The sequence below is a fragment of the Coregonus lavaretus genome (genome assembly GCF_964263955.1).
Source record: "Coregonus lavaretus genome assembly, chromosome: 4".
In the NCBI taxonomy this organism is placed as follows: Eukaryota; Metazoa; Chordata; class Actinopteri; order Salmoniformes; family Salmonidae; genus Coregonus; species Coregonus lavaretus.
This window is the reverse complement of record NC_139991.1, coordinates 36825638-36839071: the sequence shown is the minus strand read 5'-3', so window position 1 is coordinate 36839071 and position 13434 is coordinate 36825638.

The window sequence follows — 13434 nt, the reverse complement described above, 5'->3', positions numbered from 1 at the left end:
GGCACCCCAATGGTGGAACAAGCTCCCTCACGACGCCAGGACAGCGGAGTCACTCACCACCTTCCGGAGACATTTGAAACCCCACCTCTTTAAGGAATACCTGGGATAGGATAAAGTAATCCTTCTACCCCCCCCAAAAAAAAAATAAAAAAAAAATACATTGTAAAGTGGTTATCCCACTGGCTATAAGGTGTCGCCTATTTGTAAGTCGCTCTGGATAAGAGCGTCTGCTAAATGACGTAAATGTAAATGTAAATGTAATCTACCTGAGCTTTGAAATTCCCACAACATTGAGAGAATTCATATTTCAGAACACAATGTCCACAACCTTTCCATGTAATACTTTAACGCCAGATATTTCTGTAGTGAGTGAAGAATTCCCTCCAGTTCTTTCTCATAGTGCTTTAAGGAGTCAATTATTTTAACACTCAATGTTATACTATTGCGAGCACATACTTTGTTTTCATTGTTGTGAGGGAAATGTTATCGTGTGAAGAGACAGCCTTGAAAGTAAATAATAGTTGGTTCCTGCCTGTGCTGGGTAAAGATATGAGGGGGAATGTCATGACCCCCTCCTTAGGACCATCTGGCAGAACGCCCAGAATATGTTCTATAAGTTAAGATAGGAGACAGTGCCAGACACATGCAGGAACCAACCTATGTAACTTGTCTGTGTAAGCAGTATATAAGAGATCTAACGGGACTGCCCCGACAGAGCTCACTTCAGACCGGTACTTTATGCATCTAAGTTTGACTGTGACCTCTCCAGCTTGCTGTTTAAAAATAATTATTCATTTAAGATTGACTTCAGGTGTCCCTGGTGGTAATTTCCACGTAAATGTTTATAGCTATGGCCACCAGGAATGTCTTTATGTTGAGAGGAATCACATTCCTTGCAGTTGACATTGCATAAGGGAATTACTTATTTCAGACCAAAGTGTAGAATCTCTACACTACTTATCCGGTCATATGCAATGACACAAAGTGTGTCTTTGTGCAGCAATTTGTTGAGTAATTCGAAACTATAGCCCACTGACGACTTTAATGTCTTTGTGCAGTTTACGTGCCAAAGTTGTTCATGACATGTACAGTGCCTTCAGAAAGTATTCATACCACTTGACTTATTCCACATTTTGTTATGTTACAGGCTGAATTCAAAATGGATTAAATTGATTTTTTTCCTCACCCATCTACCCACAATACCCCATAGTGACAAAGTGAAAACATGTTTTTAGACATTTTTGAAAATGTATTGAAAATGAAATACAGAAATAAGTTATTTACATAAGTATTTACACCCCTGAGTCAATACTTTATAGAAGCACCTTTGGCAGTGATTACAGCTGTGAGTCTTTCTGGGTAAGTCTCTAAGAGCTTTCCACACTTGGATTGTGCAACATTTGCCCATTATTCTTTTCAAAATTCTTCAAGCTCTGTCAAATTGGTTGTTGATCATTGCTAGACAACCATTTTCAGGTCTTGCCATACATTTTCAAGTAGATTAAAGTCAAACTGTAACTCGGCCACTCAGGAACATTCACTGTCTGTCTTCTTGGTAAGCAACTCCAGTGTAGATTTGGCCTTGTGTTTTAGGTTATTGTCTTGCTGAAAGGTGAATTCATCTCCCAGTGTCTGGTGGAAAGCAGACTGAACCAGGTTTCCTCTAGGATCTTGCCTGTGCTTAGTTCCATTCAGTTTCTTTTCTATCCTGAAAACTCCCCAGTCCTTAACGATTACAAGCATACCCATAACATGATGCAGCCACATGCTAGCATTGCTTGTTTACTGTTATTTGGTGATTTACAGAAACAAAACAGTGTTTTGGGTTGATTGTGCTGTGTGACCATTTCCACACCATATTTATGTTTTACTGCATTTCTCCTCCCCACTGTGGGATTGATTGGTGTTTCTGTCTCAATACATTTATTGTCTTTGACTGTGTTGCACTGACTTAAGTTTGTGTTGTCGTCCTCATCTCCTATCTCATTACATATGGGTGACGGGCTCAAAGACTTGGTCAACTCAACCTGTTCCTCAATCTGATTAACAATACCTCTGTTCTTGTCCCACATATTCCTAAGATTTTTTACACTACGTTTAGTGACAATGAGTTTTCCAATTGGCCATTCCAAAGTTTGGGCAACTTCCTCCCAAAATTGGAAATCAAATGTTTAATTATGCTGCATAATGGAATATATTGCCATTTCTTAACTTTCTGATCCTCCCCAATATCCCTGCCACCCCCATACAATTTATGTTTCAGATTTGGTGGTTCAACAGCATTATTTTCATTTATCTGTTGTGTCAAATTATTCTTATCTATGTAAGATCAGTACCTAGAATAGTTTTCTCTATAAACTAGTATGTAATTTTAGGCCTATAATGTATTGCATTGGGAGCTATGGAGTGGGTGGAGTAGAAAGTGTTGCTGGGCATATAGACTTCAGTCCCCCATGAAATAACACCATATATAGATTCTACAGACCCTAGTGAGTAATCCCAACCCCACTTTTACTTCAGCACCTACAGTAGAATAGTTTTCTCTCTATAAGCCAATATGTAATTTATTAGCCTATAGTGTATTGCATTAGGGGTATGGAGTGGGTGGAATAGAAAGGCATATAGACCTCAGTCCCACATGAAATAACACCATATATACAGTGCATAAGGAAAGTATTCAGACCCCTTCCCTTTTTCCACATTTTGTTACGTTACAGCCTTATTCTAAAATTGATTAAATACATTTTTCCCCTCATCAATCTACACACATTACCCCATAATCCTCAAGAACACAGTGGCCTCCATCATTCTTAAATGGAAGAAGTTTGGAACCACCAAGACTCTTCTTAGAGCTGGCCGTCTGGCCAAACTGAGCAATCGGGGGAGAAGGGCCTTGGTCAGGGAGGTGACCAAGAACCCGATGGTTACTCTTACAAAGCTCCAGAGTTCCTCTGTGGAGATGGAAGAACCTTCCAGAAGGACAACCATTATGGGATCCATAATAAATACAAATACAAATACAGCCTAAAGGACTCTCAGACCATGAGAAACAAGATTCTCTGGTCTGATGAAACCAAGATTGAACCCTTTGGCCTAAATGCCAAGCGTCACGTCTGGAGGAAACCTGGCACCATTCCTACGGTGAAGCATGGTGGTGGCAGCATCATACTGTGGGGATGTTTTTCAGTGGCAGGGAGACTAGTCAGGATCGAGGGAAAGATGAATGGAGCAAAGTACAGAGAGATCCTTGATGAAAACCTGCTCCAGAGCACTCAGGAACTCAGACTGGGGCGAAGGTTCACCTTCCAACAGGACAACGACCCTAAGCACACAGCCAAGACAATGCAGGAGTGGCTTTGGGACAAGTCTCTGAATGTCCTTGAGTGGCCCAGCCAGATCTTGGACTTGAACCTGATCAAACATCTCTGGAGAGACCTGAAAATAGCTGTGCAGCAAAGCTCCCCATCCAACCTGACAGAGCTTGAGAGGATCTGCAGAGAAGAATGGGAGAAACTCGCCAAATACAGGTGTGCCAAGCTTGTAGCGTCATACCCAAGAAGACTCGAGGCTGTAATCACTACCAAAGGTGCTTCAACACAGTACTGAGTAAAGTGTCTGAATACTTATGTAAATGTGATATTTCTTTATATATATATATATATATATACATTTGCAAACATATCTAAAAACCTGTTTTGCTTTGTCATTGAACGGTATTGTGTCTACATTGATGAGGGGAAAAAACGATTTAATCAATTTTAGAATAAGGTTGTAACGTAACAAAATGTGGAAAAAGTAAAGGGGTCTGAATACTTTCCGAATGCACTGTAGATTTTACAGACTATTGAGTAATCCCAACCCCACTTTTACTTCGGCACCTAGAATAGTTTTCTCTCTATTTTTTGTATTTCATATACAGTGTATTGCATTGGGGGCATTTATTTGACCTTGGAACATGTTTTAAAACCCAGATTTAATGCAAATATCCTTTAAATATGGATCATTGTTCATGTTTAGACAATAATTTAGACAATAATTTTTCATATATCATGAATAAATACAGGTTAATGACCAGTGGTGTGTATTCATGGATGCCAACGGAAGCCAGGCTTCCACAAAAAAATTACCAAGAAAAACAGAAGAAAACATAGAATAATTTATCTTTCATTTCTGTTTCATAATTTTCCTTCAATTCACAAGAGGCTGAATGTATCTCACTGGAGAAGGCATCCGAGCGAGTGAAACAGCGCCCCTCTGTCTCTGTATGTGTAGCCCATTTATCTGATGCTGTCTGCTCAAAAGGAGTGTGACATTGTTGCCGCCCGTAGCATTGAATGCAAGGGAAGCCAGCGAGCATTTGGCCTCCCTTGATAATTTCTTTGATAAAATAATAGCCAATCAGCAATGAGCTAAACTGAGCAAGCTCAACTGTGAATGGTCCTGGCGCACCAAAATTTTTTTCAAGGGAAGCCAGTTTGGATTTGGCTTTACACCAATCACATCACATCAGGCATTTCAGCCTAGCTCAGTGCTTCTGTGGTGGAGGGGCAGCTAGCGAAAGCACAGAGCGTAGGCGTTGGTAATTTTCTGTACTTGCGCCGTGATTGGCTCAGTGTTCTGTGACTCATGGGACATACGTCACTGCAGAATCTTCAGGGAGAGCTAGGCAGTTCAAGCCCCCTTGGGTGCTGCCGTAGAAGTGCCCGTCCAAAAAGGCTCAAGTTCATTGGCCACAGATAAAATGACGTCAAATCACATTATATCTACCGTAGCTTTGATTGGACTGATCATGTCAACATCATACTTTCAAAATCTTAGCTAGCTAGACAAGCAGTCATCATCATGAATCACGCTGACAATCTACTGGCAAATCCTTTTCAATCCTTGTCATATGAAGATAAATTATAGATAAAACGGTGCTCATCGGCCATTGGACATAAACATTAAACAATACGTCGGAAATCGCAAGTTCACCAATGAGTGGTTTGGAAGGAATCAGTGGATAACTGCGATGCAAAGCAATCACTATTTTGCTTCCTCTGCCTGCTATTTGGTGGAGAGGGTGTGTGGTCCAAGTCTGGGTTTAAGGATTTAAAACATCTGTCTGAAAGGGTCTCTTTTCCAAGCTTAAAAGGATAAACATTCACACGCAACACCATGGGCCAGAAAAGGTTGAATACATTGGCCATTCTGTCAATCCAGCATGACTGCTGCCAGGTTCAAAACAACTGGGAACTCAGAACTAGGAACTTGGAAATCTCTGACTTTGTTGCGTTCAAGAGAACTGGGAACTCTGAAAAAAACGAGCTCCGACTGGGAACATACGTTTTGAACGGACAGCCAACTCGGGTCTCTTTCTAGAGCTCCAACTTTCCGACCTGAAGATCCCTGACGTTATGATTCAACCTCATTTTTTTCAGAGTTCCCAGTTGTCTTGAAAGCACCATAAATCCAGAGAATGCCAGACTTTGATGACAAAGTTTGATGACAAGGTTTGCCCACAAGAAGGACCGCCGCGCCACCTTCCTGTTCAAGTGAGCACAGCACAACAACGGTGAGTCCAGGAATAGGCCTATGCTGCTTCATAAATTATGTAATATGCCAGGTATATATGTATACTGTAGCTAAGAAAGTAATACTAAGTGTATATTGTGTAGTAAGCTGTTAGTTGCCCATGTGTCTCACCCTAAGAATATGGTCCCTCTCCCCCGCAGAACTTAGCCTATACTGTTCTGACTTGGTGGTGCACATGTACCCTATAGACAGTTTTAGAGAAATGTCATCATCGAATATTGTAAAAGCTTTCATTGTCTGCTTATATGCCCCCATTAGTTATTCTACGTTTCTGACTTGGTGTACAGGGAGAATACTGTAAGAACGGCCCATGTTCTGAATTCTGTCGCTGTCCATCTCAAAAGTGCTAAACAAAATAGGCATATTATCCATCTGAGCTTGCTCATTAATGTTTTAATCAAAATTACGGCTTGCCTCTTATCTGCTCATCGTTCCCTTATGCCATATTTTGTACATCTCAATTGTTATATTGCTTATATAGGTATATCTCATTAGTATCTTATTGATCATTTTAGGCAATGTTGGAATCATGCATTTCTTTGTTTTCCTTACTTTGTGTATTATAATTAGCTCATGTGCTTTTCTCCACAAGGAGGGGATACTATAATGTTGTTGGGTCTGTAACCATGTTTGCCAGTGAAAGTTCAGTAATAGACCCATGTAATTCCAGTTGATATAGCGAGGGTTGTTTTGTTTGCGCAATTCGCTGTCTGTGCGTCGGTATAGGCCTATTGTCTATAGAAGTGGATCCTCATGATTGTATTTTCCTTCGTTTTTAGACCACCTAGGCCTAATACAATACTTCAAATTGAGGCTAACAGCGTCTCTCTCTCTCTCTCTCTCTCTCTCTCTCTGTGGTGACTTAAAGAAGAGTAAAGTTAACGCCTCAACATCTTGCTGAATTTATCTGAACTAATACCTATCTGAATTTCTGTCGGTGTCCATTTTGAAAGTGCTGAACAATGCCTACCTCGTCGCAGCTCATTTGCTTGTACTTGCTTATACTTAGAGATTATTGTTAATGATATAAGAACAAACATTATGAATCTACTGAACATAAATGTAATAATGTTTGTGTATGGTTCAAAGGTCATTTCGGCATTCGTTATTATTGAAGGAGAATACGTTTTTTTATCACGTTACACAAATCCACAAGGAGTCAGTAGAAACCATATTTATTTAAGCAAGTCAGCCATATCAACTATGGTTTTTTTAAACGCAGTAAAGGAGGCTGAATTAACTTTTTCGCTGCCAGATGAGGCTCCGCTGATAGCCAGGTGTTGTGGTGGTAAGGATTCACTCCATGGTGCTGAAAAGAGAGCTCCGCTGTTTGAACAGCTAAGGCCCTAGCAGTTTGTGGGCACCATTTGTCACCGTTATAGTGCAAGTAATGTATTGTTTAGTATTGTATTTGTATTTGCATTCATTAAGGATCCCCATTAGCTGCTGCCAAGGCAGCAGCTACTCTTCCTGGGGTCCAGCAACATTAAGGCAGTTATATACAATTTAAAATATTACATGACAATACATTTCATAACACTTTTATTAACATATTAAGTGTGGTCCCTCAGGTCACTACTCTACTATCACATATCTACAATACAAAATCCATGTGTACGTGTGTGTAGAGTGCGTGTCTTATGTGTATGTGTGTCTGTGCCTGTCTGTGTCTCTTCACAGTCCCCACTAATCCATAAGGTGTATTTTTTATCAGGTTTTGAAATCTGATTCTACTGCTTGCATCAGTTACCTGATGTGGAATATAGTTCCATGTAGCCATGGCTCTATGTAGGACTGTGCGCCTCCCATAGTCTGTTCTTGACTTGGGGATTGTGAAGAGACCTTTGGTGGCATGTCTTGTGGGGTATGCATAGGTGTCCGAGCTGTGTGCTAGTAGTTTAAACAGACACCTCGGTGCATTCAGCATGTCAACACTTCTTACAAAAACAAGTAGTGATGGAAGTCAATCTCTCCTCCACTTTGAGCCATGAGAGATTTACATGCATATTATTAATGTTAGCTCTCAGTGTACATTTAAGGGCCAACCGTGCTGCCCTGTTCTGAGCCAATTGTAACTCTTTGTGGCACCTGACCACACAACTGAACAGTAGTCCAGGTGTGACAAAACTAGGGCCTTGTTGATAGTGTTGTTAAAAAGGCAGAGCAGCGCTTTATTATGGACAGACTTCTCCCCATTTTAGCTACTGTTGTATCAATTTGTTTTTACCATGACAGTTTACAATCCAGGGTTACTCCAAGCAGTTTAGTCACTTCAACTTGCTCAATTTCCACATTATTTATTACAAGATTTAGTTGAGGTTTAGGGTTTAGTGAATGATTTGTCCCAAATATAATGCTTTTAGTTTTTGAAACATTTAGGACTAACTTATTCCTTGCCACCCATTCATTAACTAACTGCAGCTCTTTGTTAAGTGTTGCAGTGATTTCACTCACTGTAGTAGCTTACTTGTATAGCTTACTCAAAGCCAGTGGCATGTCATTAGTAAAGATTGAAAAAAGTAAGGGGCCTAGACAGCTGCCCTGGGGAATTCCTGATTCTACCTGTATTACGTTGGAGAGGCTTTCATTAAACAGCCTCTGTGTTCTGTTAGACAGGTAACTCTTTATCCACAATATATCAGGGCGTGTAAAGCCATAACACATATGTTTTTCCATCAGCAGACTATGATCGATAATGTCAAAAGCTGCACTGAAGTCTAACAAAACAGCCCCAACAATATTTTTATCATCAATTTCTCTCAGCCAATCATCAGTCATTTGTGTAAGTGCCATGCTTGTTAAAAGTTCTTCCCTATAAGTGTGCTGAAAGTCTGTTGTCAATTTGTTTACAGTAAAATAGCATTGTCAAACACAATTTCTCCAAAAGTTTACTAAGGGTTTGTAGCAGGCTGATTGGTTGGCTATTTGAGACAGTAAAGGGGGCTTTACTATTCTTGGGTAGTTACTTTTGCGTTCCTCCAGGCCTGAGGGCACACAGTTTCTAGTAGGCTTAGATTGAAGATATGGCAAATAGGAGTGGCAATATCATCCCCTATTATTGTGAAGAGGTGTGAATAAAGGAGTCAGGCACAGGAGGTAAAACACCGAAGTCCAGAGTTTATTCTGTTTACATAAATCAAACGCTCCCAGCGTGAAAACGAAACGTATCTATCTTCTTATTGTCTCTGCATTAGGCCTATATATCACGGTGGCAAGGCATATGAACTAGCAGGTTATAGAGCAAACAACGCAATTATCACTATACATAGATTGTAAATGGCTTTTTTTCCCTGGCTTGGGTTCCCCAGTGATTTTACCCATGCACCGCTACTCTTAATTACACTTTTCTACTATTACGTGGGGGAATCTCTGGTGTTGTCACGACTTCCTCTGAAGCTGCATCCCCTCCTTGTTCAGGCAGGCTTCGGCGTTCGTCGTCACCGGCCTTCTAGCCACTGCCGCTCCATATCTCATCATTCCATTTGTCTTGTCTTGTCAATTACACACACCTGGTTGTTATGTGTTTAAGTGTTCCCTCTGCCCCCTTGTCCTTGTGGGTGATTGTTTCATATGAGATGATTGTAGCTCGGTGGAGCTACCTGTACTTTGTATTTCCGGGGTATATTTTCCCCGTGTGCCTGTATTTGTTCCAGTGCGCAAAACAGGCGCACTGTTGACGCTATCCAGCGTAACTGTGTACTACGGAATAAACTATGTATTCTGTGATTTACCCTCCTGCGCCTGACTCCTTCAAATCACACTATCACAGGTGTTTCATTGGACATAAAGGCTGTGTGATTTAGGGATAACATTCCAGGAGTGGTAGACGCACGTCGATTGAATCAAATGCTTGACGGAAGAAAGGAGCAAAGCATATCGGTTTTACTGTCGTTTGGTGAAGTGGTTCTCCCAATTTATGTAAAACGTGGGTATGTGAGATATGCGGTGAGACCGATGTACAGAAGCCATTGAAGTGTTACAATCAGTGGCGGCTCCTGAAAAAATTCTCAGGGGGGGCAATTTTTCTGATGATTTAGGTGACCTACACACATTTTCAAAAAGATATGTCCAGCAACAACATGAAGACAGGGGCAGCATATAAGTCAATGCCAGAAGCATTTATTGACTGATCTCAAAAGTGTTGGCTTACAAAAGCAAAATAAGTTATCACAGTAAAAATAATCAAGGGTGTTCTTTCACATTCCTCAACACTGCATAAACAATATGCATTTCCATAAACAAATGAAATATCAGCTGAAAATACAGCATCTTGGTATTTGTTCAGATTGCAGGATCAACAAGAGCTTTTACCACATTTTTTGCCTCATGGTTGAATTGGAAATATGTGCACCTGAGCATAATTCACAACAAGCAAGCAGGAGCTTTTGATAGAGGCTACTGAAAACATTGATGCAAGTTATTGGTAATAAGAAATTTTTATAGACTTCCATATTCTGCCCTCTTGTATATATTTGTGAAAATTAACAGTGATAGACATTTTGCCTGAAAACAGAATTTGAAAATAATTTATAGAAAAGGTAAACACAGCTATCTGTATGGCTTTGTAAAAATGAACAACCATATTCTGGCCAATTGTATAGATTTGTAAATATGAACAACCATATTCTGGCCAATTGTATAGATTTGTAAAAATGAACATGAACAGATTATTATTATTTTTTTTTAAATTTTTTAATGAAAAATAACTATTTTAAACAACATCAACTGTGAACTGATTTGTGTGTGTGTGTGTTAAAGAGACAGACAGGGAGGGACAAAGAGAGAGAGAGGCTACATTACTTGTACTGAAACTGTTCTCTTCTCTCTTTCAATGCAGCAAAGCGGTCAATGACTTTCTCATTGAAATCAGGCATGCTGAGGACTAGTTCCCTCTCCATGGAAAGCATGGCCAGTGCATTCAGACGTTCCTGGCCCATTGAATTTCGCAGGAATGTCTTAACTCGTGTCAAAGTTGAGAAACATCTCTCAGCTTCAGCTGTTGTCATTGGAGTAGTTATGAGGATGTTCAACAGAGTCACAGTCTCCGAGAACGTCTCCTGGAGGTTGTAGCTCATGAGAACCTGGTACAGTGCCAGTGCACCACAGTTTGACTTTCTCGTCGTCGGCAAAAATACCGTTCAGTCTCTCCAAAAGCACACTGGCGATTGAGACTGAGGTTGATTCCGAGATGGGAAGGAACTCAAAAAAGCGCTCCTGCACTTTGTGGTTGCTATCTATGTACCTCAGCACAAGCACCAGCTGTGTCTGTGTAGAAACGTCTGTGGTCTCGTCAGCTTGGATAGCTATGAAGTTCGCCGACTTCACCTCCTCCACAATATGTTCCCTCATGACCGCTAGCATACACTCCAGTAGCTCGTTTTGAATGGTCTTTGATGTGAACTTCTTTCAAAGAGACAATCGAGTTGCACTGAACGTTAGCCATCTTGATAGTAGTACGTGAATTGATTGACGCTGCTACCCGCTCTTTTCTTAGTTACGTTCATGGTTATGTTACGTATGACGAAAGCGCGTAAGTGCAAGCCCTCAGAAACCCATAGAGATTGTATTGAAAGCTCTGATATTTGAAAAAAAAATTGTTTACATGAGAGTCTATGAGAGACTTCTGGGGCGATTTTCAACCTGACTGAAATCGCCCCAAAAGGGGGGGGGGGGGGGGGGGGGGGCATTTAATAATAATAATAATAATAATAATATGCCATTTAGCACGACTTTAGCCTGATTGGACATTTAGTGGCAGATCAGACGTCTAGATTAGAACACTGATAACTACTGTTGCCGTGATATAATTGATTAGAAAAAAATCCCTTCCTTTTCCCGTTTGGCAGTGCGTCGCCCATATCGCCCTAATGAACACACCGCCCCTGGTTACAATTATAAAAAGTTTGGTCACATGGCAATTGTTTGTCGAAGGAATAAATATGTAGTAGTTGAAGAGTCAGATGAAGCATGTTGTAATTGTGATGTGAATCACGTTCCCGACATACTAATCGTGAAGAAGGTGGACTTTGTTGCGTTTATAGCGCAAGTGATAAATTGCATGAGTCAAACTAATAAAAAATTAAAGAAGCCAGACATCATTGTGAAGGCGGCAAATAGATTTCTGGATCTCCAGGACTTTACTGCCGAAATGTTACAGGGAGTACTAAATGAAGAGGTTCCCCCTCCCAGGTTCCTGAGCCTGTGTAGTGATCTGAATAGTACCGTTTTTGTTTGAAATTCAAGGTAGTAGCGTGAATTTGGTTCGTGTTTATTTTTTATATATACAAAATATATATATAGTATGAATTGTTCATCCAAACACAGGGGCGGCCTGTTCAATAGGGCGATATGGGCGACGCACTGCCAAACGGGAAAAGGAAGGGATTTATTTTCTAATCAATTATATCACGGCAACAGTAGTTATCAGTGTTGTAATCTATACGTCTGATCTGCCACAGTGCCACACTGCCACTAAATGTCGAATCAGGCTAAAGTCGTGCTTCAAATGGCTCCCCCCCCTTTTGGGGCGATTTCAGTCAGGTTGAAAATCGCCCAGAAGTCTCTCATAGCCTCTAATGTAAAATCTATTTTTTTCAAATTTCAGAGCCTTCAATACAATCTCTATGGGTGTCTGAGGGCTTGCACTTACGCGCTTTCGTCATACGTAACGTAACGTAACCATGAACGTAACTGAGAAAAGAGCGGATTGTGTCTTTGAAAGAAGTTCCTTTTTGTCGGCGAACAAATGAAGATAAATTGGCAACGAAACAATTAGGACCTCCCAGACCAAATTTAATAATTCAACAGGTTTCTACTAAAGGCGGAAAGTCCTACACCCGAGGATTTTCCAAAAATTGGTACGAACGGAAAAATAACATTGCCACTCAACTTGATGAGGGATACAGGCTAGCTGTCCGCCGCCACAACGATGAGGTTAGTGTTGATAATCACAAGTTTACTGGAGAACTGAGACCAAGTAGAGACTTTGGACAGGGTGGATATGGTATAATAAAGGCAGTTTATTCAGAGGTAAAGATATCTGGAATCGCGTGCACGGACCCGTTCGTCAAACTCTTAGGGAGCTATAAATTAAGCCCCATTACTTACCATATCAGATAAGAGAAATTGCTGCAGCTACATATATTTTACATCCTGGCCCTACATAGTTCACTATTTGCATCACTTACCAAAATATTACATGTGGTCATATATGCTTGGAAAGTGGAGATGCCATAGAACGTCAAAAAAGTAAACATTGCTGGAGACACATTGCCGTTTTGGAGAAGACATCGCGTTTGCTAGCGAAGAGATTTGTTGTGGCAAATGAACTTGGGCTGGGAATTGCCAGGAACCTCACGATAAGATATATGCATCAGCATTGCGAGTCTCATGATTCTATACGTATTGCGATTCGATACTGTGATTTTATTGCGCACCATATGTCTGTTGCAGAGGGATCAGAAAGCCATGAGAACGAGTTTTGATCAGTCATGGAAATAAAAGTGCTGAAAACAAATTGGCTCCCAATGTGAAAAGATTGAGAACAAGCTATGAAGGAACAATAATGGTGTTTTGGTGCAGGTACAGCCAACTAGCGCTAAAATATTGCGATATTGTCAATACAGTATATCGTAAAGTATCACTATGTAACTCGATTTCTTTCACCCCAATCCCTCAAATTAACGGTAAATAACTGAATTGTTTGCCCCACATTTAGCTAAGATGATTAGCTAGCCAGCTAAAATGTTTTATTTAGTTAGCAGTCGCATCTACAATAGTTTACTGTCAATAACATGTCTCCAAAAATGACGTGGTGTCTCCAATTGTGTTGACATTTTACAATTGCGATGCGCATCCATG